The sequence below is a fragment of the Acinonyx jubatus genome, chromosome C1 (assembly GCF_027475565.1).
Source record: "Acinonyx jubatus isolate Ajub_Pintada_27869175 chromosome C1, VMU_Ajub_asm_v1.0, whole genome shotgun sequence".
NCBI lineage: Eukaryota > Metazoa > Chordata > Mammalia > Carnivora > Felidae > Acinonyx > Acinonyx jubatus.
Window position 1 is genome coordinate 153,419,427 of NC_069381.1, and position 15,024 is coordinate 153,434,450.

At 37.3% G+C, this 15,024-nt stretch overlaps 1 long non-coding RNA gene across 1 annotated transcript in view; it reads left to right on the forward strand.

Annotated features, from left to right (window-relative positions):
- LOC128314053 (uncharacterized) overlaps positions 1-12,728 on the forward strand; it is a 145,113-nt gene extending 132,385 nt beyond the window's left edge. Inside the window, exon 4 of the long non-coding RNA XR_008295411.1 lies at positions 12,043-12,728. This is a non-coding gene — a long non-coding RNA (uncharacterized LOC128314053). The remainder of the gene's footprint in view (positions 1-12,042) is intronic.
- The last annotated feature ends 2,296 nt before the right edge of the window (positions 12,729-15,024 follow it).

Consider the following 15,024-nt stretch of genomic DNA (forward strand, 5'->3'; position numbering starts at 1 on the left):
AAAACAGAAAAATAAATTAACCCACGCCAATATTAGTGTTATAAATTTAACACTTGGGATATTTTTCGGAAGGTGCTAGTTTGGTGATTTCCCCAACCTTAACTTGCTTTCTGTAGTTGTGAGACTAAGGATTTCCTTGGCAAAGAATCTGGCTGAGTGACAACACAAATTTGGCAGGTTCTTGGAAACCTTTTGTTTTGTAGTTTGAAACTGCAGCTTGCAGACGCTGATACACCCCACAATCTTTTTTTGTTCTGTCATCTGGTTGGGATCATTAGCTACTGTTTTAAAGGAGGCTAGCATTCTATTTCAAAATATTTTTCCCCTCCAGGCATATAGCTGTAGTTACCAAAGATGAGAAGCCCACTAAAAACACTTCTCCTCCACAATACATTTTTATTGCACTCTGATGTCTCTTTTATTCATAAATTGGTAGAGCCTAAGTTTTGATTAACAAAAATATTTCCTAACTTTAGTTGGTATGAAAATTGCTAAATTGTATCTGAGTTTTTGTAATAGTTGTTGTTGTTATTATAGTCCGGTTTAAAGGACTTTGAGGAGATGCTCTCATCTCTGAGATGCAATATTTAAGAGAATGGTGGGTGTTGGGAAAAGAGAGAACATATAGAAACTAATGACATAATGAACATGGAGACAGGCATTAGGTGATTTTTCACACACAAAGATAAATTTATTTATAGCCGAAATAATTGTACAAAGCAGCCTTGTCATGCATCCAAGACCCTCTGCAGCATGCCATGCTTTCAGAACTTCAAGATAAATAGTAAATGATCAGATAAGTTTGAAACAGCATTACAGAAGCCCCTGAAGAAGTCCACCTGCCTGCATCTGGCAAAAGGCTTTCCATCCAGGTCCTTACAGGAAATATGTTGAGGAGTCTTCTCAAGTCTTGGAGCTGAGTTTGTATTCTTTTCTGAAATAACTTATGGCTACTTGCTTGAGTTTAGAGCAAAGGAAGCAATAAAAGTGACATCAGCTTCAGATTCTGTGTGTGTCTCTCTCTGCCCCTCCCCCTCTTGCATTCTCTCTCTCAAAAATAAATAAAATGAAAAAAATGAAAAAAATGACATCACTTGTGGTTGGGCTCATCATATATATAAATGTATATATGTATACATTCATTATGTGTATATATTCATATAAACATATATACAAAAACCACCGGAGGGGAAAAGGAGGGATCACATGCTGATTCTGGGGGAGGGTTTGGTAGTGCTGTAATTTAAAACAAAGATGACTGTAGTAAACTGACTCTTGGGCTTAAATTACCTTCAATGGTCATTCTCTGCTTAGGGAAAACTGAGAATATTGGAATTTGATGCTATAAATATTAGAGTAACGAATGAGAAATTTAAAAATATTACAAATACACCCATAATTGTTGTGAAAGGCATTATTTCTTTCCTTCCATGAAAGGTGGTAAACAGTTTAAACTCATGCTGCCAAAGACAGTATTTATTTTTCTCTTTGAAAGTGTGGAAAAGCCAGTTGCCTCAAATCGCAATACATAAACACTATTGTTTTCATTTTTTAAAACCCGTAGTTAAGAACCCATAGTTCTTAAACCCATGCATGTATTTTGAAATAATGCAATACATTACCTACTGTGCATTTCTTTGCTTAATATTATAAATTTATTTTAATATTTCTATGTGTACTCCATATTTACTAGTTCCAATGGCTACCTAACTTTACTACGTGGCTCTACTATAATGTAATAAGGCATTCCTCTTGCGTTGAATTTTAGGGTTTTCCTTTTCTTTTAATGACTAAAAATGCTGCAGGGGGTATTTGCATATAAAGAATGTCCTTCTATTAAACTTTTTACTTCAGGATAAATTTCCCTTTTTGGAAATGTAGGTTGAAAGTGTCAGCACTTTTGTCACCCTTGCCATATATCAGGTTGTTTAAAATTTTCCACTTGCTATCATCTGTACTAATCCTATTTCTTCTATTTGGGGATGTGTTCCAAATTGATAAATCACTCTGTTTTAAACTTGAAACACTCTTAGTAGAAAAGTGTACCAAAACATGTCTTCAAATACAAGAAACAAGAGTTATGATTTACAAGAAGTCTTAATAAATCAACCAATGAGACTATTTACTAAGCTTGTTTAAGATTTGACTTAAGGGAATTTCAGTAGAACAGAAAAGCATTTGGTAATTTTTCTTCGCACCAAGAGTTGCTCAAAGACTTAATTTTTCTTTGAACACATTGGTGTGCTTGACAGGTAAAATCGTTGTTCTTGTCATTTTATGAAATGGGCCACAAACCTTAAATTATTATCATAATTAGAGACAAACCCACTGTTACAATAATGGAGGCAAGAGGAAATTCTTAGAATTACAGAGATCACAACTTGTAAGAAGTTTTGTGAGAATCCAGTTTTTAATACATTGGCACCTTAGTTTTTGATAAGGCTTTTCTTTCCCATCTGAAAAATGTTTCCTTCTACACACCTGATACTATTTTCACAGGAGCTAGCAGATCACCTGGCAGCAACATGAACTAAAGGGCCTGGAATCCTAATGTGAATATCAGTTCATATGCATATACAAAATCTTGACAGATTGTATTTCTGTCTGTCCATGAGAACATTGGTTCTCTTTATGAGTGTTTCTCCAAGAATGGGTTTCAGATCACCTTCTTCAAAATCACCTTGGGTATTTATTAAATAGTAAGCTCTAACGTCTTTGGTAAGTCAGCAGTGCTTCTCCGAGTGAGTCATTAGCATTAGGAGATACCAGCCCAGGAGAGGGAAGAATACTGAGGCATAAGGGAGGGTATTTGCAAAGGTCCTGTGGCAGGACAGGAAATAGGAACTGCATGAGACTGAAAGGGCAGAGGAAATAAGTCCTAGAGAGAGAGAATGATGGAGGAGAGTCTTGTTTGAAAGTCCCTTTAGGAGCCTGGGTGACTCAGTTGAGCGTCTGACTTTGGCTCAGGTCATGATCTCCCTGCTTGTGGGTTTGAGCCTCCCATCAGGCTCTCCACTGTCAGCACAGAGATCATTTTAGATCCTCTGTTTCCCTCTCTCTCTGCCTCTTAATCCTCCCTAAAAAATAATAAAATAAACATTAAAAAAAGAGAAAATCCCTTAAATTCCAAAACCATCCCCTCAGCAAGGAAAAATGTAGAGTCACATGCTTAGGTTAAACCAAAACATTTTGTGAGTCATCTGTGACAGTTGAAAACAGCGTGCATTTCTGTGGAAATGCCAACAGTGGTTTTATTCTGCCCTGATGCTTTTTTTTTTTTTTTAGGTCATTGGTTAATCCTGTAGTTTCTATGGACATTTTTCAGTTTTATCCTACCTCAGTCTACCTTGCTGCAACCTCAGTCTCAATGACTCAATGTAGTGATATCCTAACCTAGAGGAGAACCACTGGACAGAGACAACCAAAGTCCAGAATTCCTGAACTTCACGTTGTTCCTAAGCACTGCTCCCCTGTGTTGCTAGATAATATGGTGGGCAGGCCTTGGGGTCTGGGAATGGAAGTAAATCCTACATGAATTAAAGTCTGTCTCATTGAGTGTGAAAGAAGATGCATCAACCCATTGGTAACGTTTGCAGCACGGTCACAGTGAGATCACCTGTGTAGCTCCTTGGGATCTTTATTTCTTCTCAGTTGTTTTTGGTTTTGTTTTTTTTTAATTAAATGACCCTTGTTGTATAAAATATCCAGTTATCTTCCTTAGTTCATATATATCCAGATTCTTACTTACTATGCAATTCTCCAAAGGCTGGGAAGGTCTTCTCATATTATGTATAAATGTTTCAGCTTATCATGTGGTCTTTCACAGGTTCAAGTCCATGTTTTAATAAAAATATGAAAATATTATTTGTTAAATATAATTATTAAATACTTTTTAAAGACATGTCAAATTCATGACTAAGTGAGTTGAATAATCAATTTTTACTGCTATATATATACTAAGAAGGACTCTGAGGCTTGCCTTTTACAGTGATTTTTGCTTTATGTTAACATTTATCAAAATGACTTTGATGGAAGACAACACCTGAACATATTAAGAGCAATTTATGATAAAAGATTCTCTCATTAAATAAGTTTAGAACAACAATTACTTGGGCTTGGATATTATGGGATGAATATTATGTTTTTAAATTTTGTTTGTCTAGATAATTCTTGCTGTAATGTTTTCTGAAGAACATCATGGAAGACTAGAGTTCAGTGGGACACTTTTCAGTAAACGCTGTCCTCTGTCACGTTGGTTGTCATTATGAGGGACTATGGGAAGAAGAGTTATTACCAACCACACATCACACACCAGCACAGTTGGTAATAAGGGGAACAGGGGCATGCACTATCATGACAATACTAAAAACATGTACCCTTACGACCTGCTGTTGAAATTAGATAGTAAACATCTCTTATTAAACAAGAGTATTATAGCCATGTGGGTCCAATCAGGAAATAGAAACCACACAACAGTTTAAACAGGAGAAATTTAGGGGCGCCTGGGTGGCGCAGTCGGTTAAGCGTCCGACTTCAGCCAGGTCACGATCTCGCGGTCCGTGAGTTCGAGCCCCGCGTCAGGCTCTGGGCTGATGGCTCGGAGCCTGGAGCCTGTTTCCGATTCTGTGGCTCCCTCTCTCTCTGCCCCTCCCCCATTCATGCTCTGTCTCTCTCTGTCCCAAAAATAAATTAAAAACGTTGAAAAAAAAATAAACAGGAGAAATTTAATAAAAATGATTAACATCTACAATAAAAGTGTAACCATAATATATAAAAACACAATTTATGGTACCCTAGGTCTGAGGAAGAATAACCAAGGAAGGACAGATTTACAAAGGATTCAGACTTGGGTTGGAGAAGGTGTGGTTCAGCCCGAGCCTAGCTAACCAGCTTGCTGGTATAGCCCGGCTGCAGATGCTCGCGGAGTTTCTAGACAAGCAATAGGCCACCTCCCAGGGTGCACACTGAACAGGTGATCAGCAACTAGTAGGAAGGCCGTGTGCTGGGAGTCATAGCCCTTATCTTGTCAAGAGGCATTCAGAGCACATGAGCTAGTAGGGACTGGCAGAGGGAGCAGCAGATCTGTGTTGATCTCCTGGGCCACAGGCAGGCTACATGTGGGTTGCTCAGGAGCTTGCAGAATCAACAGCTGCTTTCTGTGATAGCCTCCAGGTCACTGACAGCTATAAGATTTGTTTCCATGTTGAGCGGGCTATGGAAGGATTATCCCCAGACTAAGGTCGTAAGATCATAGAGGGGTGGCATTCTATCCCTGTGGCTGGACGGGCTCCACTGACTGGATGTTCTCATATCATAAAACCCCTGACACCCCACCCTCACAGGAAATTGCAGAGCCTCTTCCTCTGCACTGACCCTCCAGCGCCCTCTACTGAGAAAGCTAAACATTGTACGCACTTTAAAGGAGAAATACTTAAACGAATTCAGTATTTTATCATGGAACATATATTGAAAAGTACGCGGGAGGAGCTGAGCAGCAATAAATTGACAACTGACACAAAGATGTCACTTATTCATAATGGTGGCCAGTGCAGCAGAGGGACTTACCACCCCATGTCACTGCACATGAATGCTGGTATTACTGTCTATGTTTCTCACTGTGCTCTCCAAGTAGAATAAAACCCAGAGGAGTGACTTCAAATCATTTGTCTGTTTGGTTTTGAACATTTTATTTTTATTTATTTATATATATTTTTAAAGTTTATTTATTTATTTTGAGAGGGAGAGAGAGAACAAGCAGGGGAGGGGCAGAGAGAGAGGGAGACAGAATCCTGAGCAGGCTCTGAGCTATCAGAGCAGAACCTGACACAGGGCTCCATCTCATGAACCGTGAGACCGTGACCTGAGCTAAAATCAAGAGCTGGAGGCTTAACCAACTGAGACACCCAGGTGCCCCATTAATATTTTATTTTTAAATAATTCTAGATTCACAAGAAGTTGCCAACACTGGGCAGTGAGAGCTAGTGAGCACTGCTTAGGTTCCTTCAGTTGTTACGTCTTACATGAGTGCATAGTATATTATCAGACATAGGAAATTGACATCGACACAATGTGTATTATAGTCTTAGCCATTTTATCACGTGTAGGTTGTTACACTTTTATCATAGTTGTAATAGAGATCAGAACTTTTTCAACCCCACCTCACCCCCCAAATCTCTCTCTTGGGCTACCTCTTTGTAGTCATACCTATCTTGCCCTCCACATTTACAACACTGGCAACCACTAACCTGTTCTGCACATCTATAATTTGTCATTTCAAAGATGTTATGCAAAGGCAGTCATACAGTATGTGACCTTCTGAGATTTTTTTTCACTCAGCATAATACTCTTTCATACGTATGTGGATAATGGTTTTTATGTTCTCTTCAATCTCTATTTTTTATCAGTATTTTAGATATTTACATTTCATGTAATAATTGATATTATAGGGTTTAACCCTGTCATTTTAGTTTGTTTTATATTTGTTCTCTTTGTTTTTTTTCTCTAACTTCTGTGAGTTACTTGAATATTTCTTAAAATACATTTTATCTATTTTTTTAACATGATTTATTTTTTTTAGTGATTTCTAAAATATCACATTATATATGTATAACGTATCACAGTCTCTTGGTGTCAGCATTTTGCCAGTTGAAGTATAGAAACTTTATCTTTTATTCCTTTACCCTCCCTAATTTATAGTATAACTGTTTTTAAATAACTCCACTACATGCACTGAGAACCATAGCAGACAATGTTGAACTTTTTGCTTCAACAATCAACCACAGTTTAGGAAATTTAAGAGGAGAAAGTCTAATGTATTTATCCATGATTCTTCTCTTTTTATTGTTCTCTGTTCATTCTTGATGTTCCAAAATTCTTTCTTTTATAGTTTCCTTTGTTTCAAGAATTCTTTTAACTATGCTTTTAGGGTAAATTTGGTGGCAATGAATTCTTTTAGTTTTTCTTCAGCTGAATGTCTTCATTTTTCTTTCATTCCTAGAAGGATAATTTCTGTAGAAATAAAATTTGGAGTGACAATTATTTTCTTTTTTTTCTTTTTCATTTGTTTATTTGAGAGAGAGTGTGAAAGTGTGAGCAGGGGAGGGGCAGAGAGAGAGAATCCCAAGCAGGGTCCATGCTGTCAGCACAAAGCCCAAGGCGGAGCTCCATCAGGAGCCATGAGATCATGACCTGAGTCAAAATCAAGAGTCTGATGCTCAACTGACTCAGCCACACATGTGCCCCCAACAGTTATTTTCTTATAGCCTTTGAAAAATATTGTGTCATTTCCTCCTTACCTCCGTGATTTCTGACAAAATATCCATTGTCATTTAAATTGTTTTCCCCCCTAAGGTGAGAGGTCATTTCTTTCTTACTGCCTGCAAGACTTTTTTTTTTTTTTTAATTTTGTTTTCTGAAATTGGATTTTGATGTGTCTTGGGTGTTAGCTCAACTTTTTTAATCCATAAGTTCATGTCTTTTGCCAAATTTGGGGAATTTCCAAGCATGATCTCTTTGACTAGTTTTTCAGCACCACCATCTTTCTCCTCTTCTTCTGGGATCTCAGTGACATGAATGTTAGATCTTTGGTCCTTACGATCTCTGGTCCTTAAGGTTCTATACTTTTCTCTTTCTTTCACTATATTTTCTTTAGGTTGTTTACAGTGGGTAATTTCTTTTTTTTTTAATGTTTATTTTGAGAGAGAGAACACACAAGCAGGGGAGGGACAGAGAGAGGGGGACAGAGGATTGAAAGTGGTCTCTGCATTGACAGCCCTGAGCCCCATGTGGGCTTGAACTCACAAATCATGAAATCATGACCTGAGCTGAAGTTGGATGCTCAATTGACTGAGCCACCCAGATGCCCCTACATTGGGTAATTTCTAACATTCTATCTTCACATTTATCAGTCTTTTTCTTTTGTCCTTTCCATTATTCTGAGACCATCAGTGAATTTTTTTATTGGTGAATTTTTTATTTTGGTTATTGATATCTCAATTGTGAAATTTCTATTTGATTATCCTTTATATCTTCTGTTTGCTAAGACTTTTCCATTGTTAAAAGAATTTCAAGCATGTTTGCAATTACTCATCGATGCAATTTTATGATGACTACTTTCAGTCATCATAATTCTTTCAGAGGATTCCAAATATCTGAGTCATCTCAGTATTGGTGTCTACTGATTGTTTTTCTCCTCAAGTTAGGTTTTCCTGGCTCTTAGTATGACCGGTCATTTTCTTTCTTTTCTTTTCTTTTCTTTTCTTTTCTTTTCTTTTCTTTTCTTTTCTTTTTTTTTTTTTTTTTTTTTTGAGGGGGAGGCACAAATGAGCAAGGGGCAGAGAGAGAAAGAGAAAGAGGGAGGACCTGTGATTTTCAATTATATTCTGGAAATTTGGGTGATTCTGTTATAAAATTTGGAACTTATATCTATTTCAGAAGATGAAGGAGAAGAAGCTTTATTATTTTCAAGTGGGAGTAGAATTCCAATTTACCCAGTTAGTCTCCTTTGACTCCCAGGAGAGGAATGATCCATTACTGTTAGGTGAAGTGGGATTTCATTAATATCACCCTGACTTTCGGGGATGGAGAGAACTACCTCCCATCCCCAACCCCCAGTGTTATTGGTCTTTTCATGGGCTCCTCTGACACCACCGTTGGAAAAGAAACTTCACCAACAGTGGATGATGGTGAAAGTTTTAGCTGCCAACTCCATGTCTTCTGATGTGAGCAGGAAAGGGGAGAAGGAGAAACATCTCATTACCTCTAGATGATGCAGAACTACATGATCCTCACATAGCCTTCACTGACATCTTGGAGATCTTGTTATCATTGAGTGGGGATGAAGACCCTTGGTCTCCACTCAGTCTTCTCTGATACCATCATTGTGGTAGGAGGGAGAGGGGACAACAAGGAGCAATGGTGGCATTTTTCATGGTGTTTGTGATAAATATATAATGATCTTGCACACATCTCCCAAAACTCTTGGAATCTCTGGAGGGTATGAATATCTTCTGTATGCTAGTGAGATGACTGGTAGCTGGGGTCCTAAATAGCTTCATGATGGGGATTGTTCACCAGAAAAATGAAAACATGGTTAGAGAGTTAGAACTTTTAACCCCACCCCTGATCTCTGAGGAGGGGAAAGGAGCTGGATGTTGAGCTAATCACCAACAGCCAACGATTTAATCAATCATCGCTATAATGAAGCTTCCATAAAATCCCCTAAACAACCCAGAGCTTCTGAGGTGGTGAACACACCAGGATGCAGAGAAGGCATGGAGGTTCTGCACCACCCAGTTCATACTTTACCATGTGCATCACGTCCATTTAGCTGTTCCTGAGTTGTATCCCTTGTAATGAACAGGTAAATATAAGTAAAGTGTCATCCTAAGTTCTGTGAGTCGTTTTAACAAATTATCCAACCTGAGTAAGAGGGATCATGGGAACCCTCAACTGATAGCCAGTTGGTCAGAAGTACAGGTGGCAACCTGGGACTTGACTGGTCTCTGAAGTGGGGACAGCCTTATGGAACTGAGATCCTAATCTTTGGAATCTGTGCTAATGCCAATTAGTTAATCATGGGACACCTAGTTAGAGGCCAGAGAGTTGGAGAATTAGTTGATGTGGGGGAAAAAAACCTCACACATATCTTGAGCAAAAATAGTTCAGTATTTACCTGGAGGATGGAAATCATGGTCCAAAATTTCCTGTTATGCTAAGTTGCCCCATTTCCTGTTTCTTTGGCTAGAGAGAAGGCTTTCCTTGGGGAAGTTTCTTTGTTCCCATTAGAAGTCTTTGGGTTAGCCTTCCAGCAACAAGTTTTGGCTACATAAGACTGAAAGAGTTCATTACCATATTGCTCCTCAAATCTCAGAGTACCTAGACAATCTGTCTCTTACATTTGCTTTATATATAATTTCCAAGGGTTTTAGCCATATTTAATAGGAAGAATAGAGAAAAGTGTGTCTATTCCGTCTTTATGTAGAATCAGAAGTTCCAAATCAGTTTTAAAGATTAGGATTTTTTTTTTCTATAGGGGAACAAAAATATGGTTTTCCTCCACTACTTTGCAATTTTTCTTCCTCCTAAATTTCTGTTCCTAACTCTGCAAGTTTGGCTGAGGAATAATTCTTTCATTAAATAACCTCATGAGGTCACTATTACCAGCTGTGACAATGTCTCAGTCATTCCCTTGTTAATAAGATCTTTTCTTAAGTCCATTTACACATGAGTCACAGACATTTCCAGCATATGTTGATTAGATTCTCAGCATATGCTAATCAGTTTTCCAAACAGATATTCAGGTCTTGCTGGGTGCTACTGTTTTTTGAGATTTTCTATAATAAGTGACTAATCCAAACTTATTACTTAGCAATATTATTAAAGCCAAAATTTCCAGTCTGTTCAGTCTATGGATTTGTGACTTAAAATACTCTCATCCTTCTTCCAAGCACTCCTATCTAGGAAGCTTATGTGTAGCATGAGTATGTGACCGATTCAAATGATGTTTTAGCAAGAGATGGAGCACAGAGTGTAATTAAGAGCTATGGGTGGGTTTCTAATACACCCTGGAAGTTTTATATGCATTATCTAATGTATTTTTCAGAATAAAGCCATGATGTTTATAAATCCATTTTAGAAATTAAGCTTTTGTAAGGCCTCACTGTGAGTAAAACCCAACCCAAGTTTGAACTCCTGCTGTAAGTGGAGCACACCAACAGTCCATGACCCATTAGTAGACCATTAAATCAATTTAGCGGGTAGCATTTCTTTTTTAAGTGAAGGCTATCAGAGTGGAAAACATCACCAGACAGTTCACATAATAAAAGACAGTATTTAATGAAACCAAAAATGTTTTTTTCTTATTTATATGTACTGTGTGAGCTGAGTCCCAATACATAGAATGTGTCTTACAATGGGGTTTGCAGTCAAAGAAGTCTGGAGACCCGTTGTATTAGGTGACCTTTTGAGATACTTCCAGGCCTTAATCTAAGTGAGATTGTTTATCACACACACTGTGCGAATACTTTTGCAGAAAAATGCATCATCCCTCAGGAGCAAAATTAATTAATTAATTCATTCATTCGTTCGTTCGTTCATTCCAAAATGTATTTATTAAAGCCCCAAGTTTGTAGTGTAGAATCTCTGGGTTAGAATAGAAAGTAGCCATTTCTATGGCAAAAATTTATGCTAGCGTGTAACTCTTGCTGTCTATGATTTGTGTTTGGGTGTGTGGGTTTGTTTCTGGCAAGGATACATTTGCCATTTGATTTTTTTTTTTCCTCTTCACCACAAAACTCTAAAACAAGGTGAAGTTCTCATCAATTTCACAATAAGATTTGAATTGGATGCTAAAATTACAAAAGAGGCATTAGTCTACAGTGGCTAAGAGGACAGGTTCTGGAGTCACAAAGATGCATTTCAAATCCAGACTCTGTCACTCAGAACCCTGGGCAAAGTACTTTTCAGTTTCCTTTCCTGGAAGATAATAATCATAGTAGCAACTAACTCATTCTGATGATGTTAGGATTAAAATGAGATTCATATAAAGTTTTTTATCAAAGGATTTGCCATATAGCAGGAACTTAATAGCTGTTAGCGATTATTCTATTCCTTGTGAAGTAAGACATTTGCAGAAACCAGTAATTTCAAAAGAAGTCCTGAATTGTTACGAACCTTTTAATTTCACATTAGACTTGCTAAATTGCTTTTTCTCAGAATGTACTAAACAATGAATGAACGTTGTCTGAGTTTTACATAGTAAATAATTGGTGGGTGATTTTATAGAGAAAGAAAGGGGGAAAAATCACTTCGTCTTGGTTTTTGTCTCTACTTTTAAATGTCCATGGCTGTACAAACCAGTCCTCTCCATAATCTAATTCTAAGTTAACTGGCAATCTTTGTAGGGTCAAAAGCCAGACATTACATAGCAAAGCTGGATTTCTATACTATAACACCAACCCCAAGAGCTGGCATTCCAGGTGTTTTGAAAATGCTTCACACACCTGACCGCATCTTTGACAAAAGACACTTTTGATATTGCAGGACAACCTGGAGCCGTCCATGTTCCCGATACAGAAGGGCTCCCTGAACCTCCTGAGGCAGAAGTGGGAATCCTGCGAGTACCACAAAAGTGAGTGTTGCCCTGGAGGTAGTCGTTGCAGGCTCTTCCAGCCTCGAGAAAGCAAACTGCTTGACCCCAAAGTAGAGGGAGTGTCAGCACCTGGACCTCCAGATGCCCCTGGCATGCCCCTCAGTGTAGGAGAGGAGATGTTGAACTCAGAGCGTGAGGACAAGAGTGACAACTCCAGGGAATATCGCCCACCTGAAGTGCTAAAAGAGGATTCCTTGACTGGTCGGCGCAGGATCGAGCGCTTCTCTATTGCCCTTGATGAGCTGAGAAGCGTGTTTGAGGCTCCCAGGAGTGGAAACAGACCAGCTAGACCAGCAGAATATTGCCAAAAGGTAAGGATTGAGAGTTGAAATTTCCAGTTGACAAGCTAGGCAACTAGCTTCACCTGCCGCTTATTTTTAAGCACGTGATGTTTTTTGGTTGCTTCTGGGTGTGCGTGTTTTCCCCTCACCTATACTCTAGACAAATGTCCTAAGGCAGCTGTGTAATATACAGTGTGAAATGTGGCATCCTCTATCCTTGACTTCTTCTTTGGTCTATTCAAGTGGGGACTCAATTTCCTTTTACTCCTGCAAAAACAGCTCTGATAGGCTGTTTCTTTTTGTACATGCCTTGTTTCCATAACTAGGTTGCGAGTTCCTTAGAGGTAGGGACAATTCCTTAGGGCTTTGCGCTTCAAACATTTAACAGATGGTGCTATGTTTAGCTAGAGCTCAGTGAGGATTTATCCATAATGATAGTGAAATGGAACCACAGTGAACTAGATTTCAACCTAAAACCTGCCATTTACTTCTAGAGCTGCATGACACTTAACCTTGAGAATGCAGATGTCTTAATCTGCTTTACAGGGATCTCGTGAGGATTATTGATAATATATTTAAACTCCTAGGCACAGAGTCTGAAATATTTTGTGGTAGATGATGATCGTGCTTCAGTGATTTTGGTGTACTATAATGTCACATGTAAAATATGTCTATTAGCTAAAGGCGACTTTTAATCAAATGCAGGAAACAGGATTAGCAACATTATTAATGAAGACCACATTTATACTTCTGTTTTCAATTACAAAACAGAATTTATTGCACCCATTAGGGCCCCTACATAAGAGATAATAATTTAATTTAATAAAGAATTAATAAATGATCTGAGGTTTTCCAGTGGGAAGCAAACTCCTTGCTTTGTTAATTTTTTTTTAATCTAGTGACACTTATCAGGAAGGTACAGTCCTATTCTTCTTAATGGATAACGAACTTTCATAAGATTCACAGAAATAGAAAATTTTTCAAAATAAATTATTTCCCTAATACTTGTCTCGAGTTTCCCTATTGGGACATATTTATTATTTACAATGAGACTATTTTTCTCTCTCAAATAACTCAACTTGATTTAATGAGAATAAGGACTATGAAGTTATATTTATGAATGAAGTTATGTTAAAACTAGAGGGCTTCTCAAAAAAATGCAACTACCTGCTAATCCCTAATTTGAGAACTTCCTTTCCCTCTTTATTATACAAGCACAATCCTTTTTGTTTGTAGTTGTATAATATCTCTCAATTGGATGTCTAGGTATTAGGGTATACTTTACGTAGGTATTTACAATGTCATTTATTTTTTATCTTCATAAATTAAGGAAAGCAAAGCTATAGAAAAGGATTTCTATTTAATATCTGTTGACTTTAGTGTTAACAATTTTGGACATTTACTGAAGATAATTGACAAAAGAAATGGCCAAAAGTAGAAAAATTAATCCTTCTAAATTATGTAATATAACTTATCCTTATCTGGAATAGGGGTAGCTGTTTAAATGTAATAGTACAATGAATAGAAATGAATATTAGAATAGTAGAAATGAATCATTAATAAGGGGGCTCTGTTTGACATATTGGATTACTACTATTGGTGTGGAATGTGATTTTGGATCTAGTTCCCATAAAATGATTATGGAAAGAAATAGATACATTAAACCAATATTTAGGTAGTAAAAATGAGATTTGGTAAGCATGTTTAGTACACTGTATTCTAGGTATTCTATGGTACCAGGTCATGAAATGTTTTTTTCTTTAAATGTATGAAGTATGTATTGTGCATTTAGACATTTCTCATCCACAGCAGATACACCTGATTTTTAGAATTGGTTTACATAAATGAGTATTAGGAGTGTTTACAAACCTATGTAAATTTCATATGACTTCTAGAACAAGGAGAAAGAAAGAAGGAAAAGAAAAATGAGAACCCAGTGAGGAATTAACTTCCTTTCTTCTAATGAACTATTTTGCTGTGTTATTATGCATGTGAAAAGAATCCTCGCTCAACTTAATTTGAAATTGGATAGTTCACACCAAAGCATAGTAATTCTGTGCAACTTAACCCTGTGTTTCTATAGATCTTTTTCTTCCTTTTCATATTAGCACTTTGTTATTATTATAAAGTAATGAGGTAATATTTATTTGTATGGATACGTAAACATACTTTAGTTACTTTATAACTATGATACTTATATTTATGGAGACTATTGAGATGTTGGTGATGTGGGGAAATGTATTCAATATTTATGATATTAAAATCAAGGACAGAAAATCATTTCAGATAAAGTTCTCAAAACCTGGCAAATCATCTCAACAATAATAAACAATAATTTGCATTTTGATGTTGCTGTAGAAGGAAACTATTTTTTTTTTAATGTTTATTTTGTTTTTGAGAGAAAGAGAGGGGATGAACAGAATAAGAGAGAGAGCGGGGTCAGACGATCTGAAGCAGGCTCTGTGCTGACAGCAGTGAGCCTGATGTGGGGCTTGAATTCACAAACTGAGATTATGACCTGAGCTGAAGTTGAATGCTCAATTGACTGAGCCATCCAGGCACCCCAGGAAACTCTTTAGCAATAGGCATTTG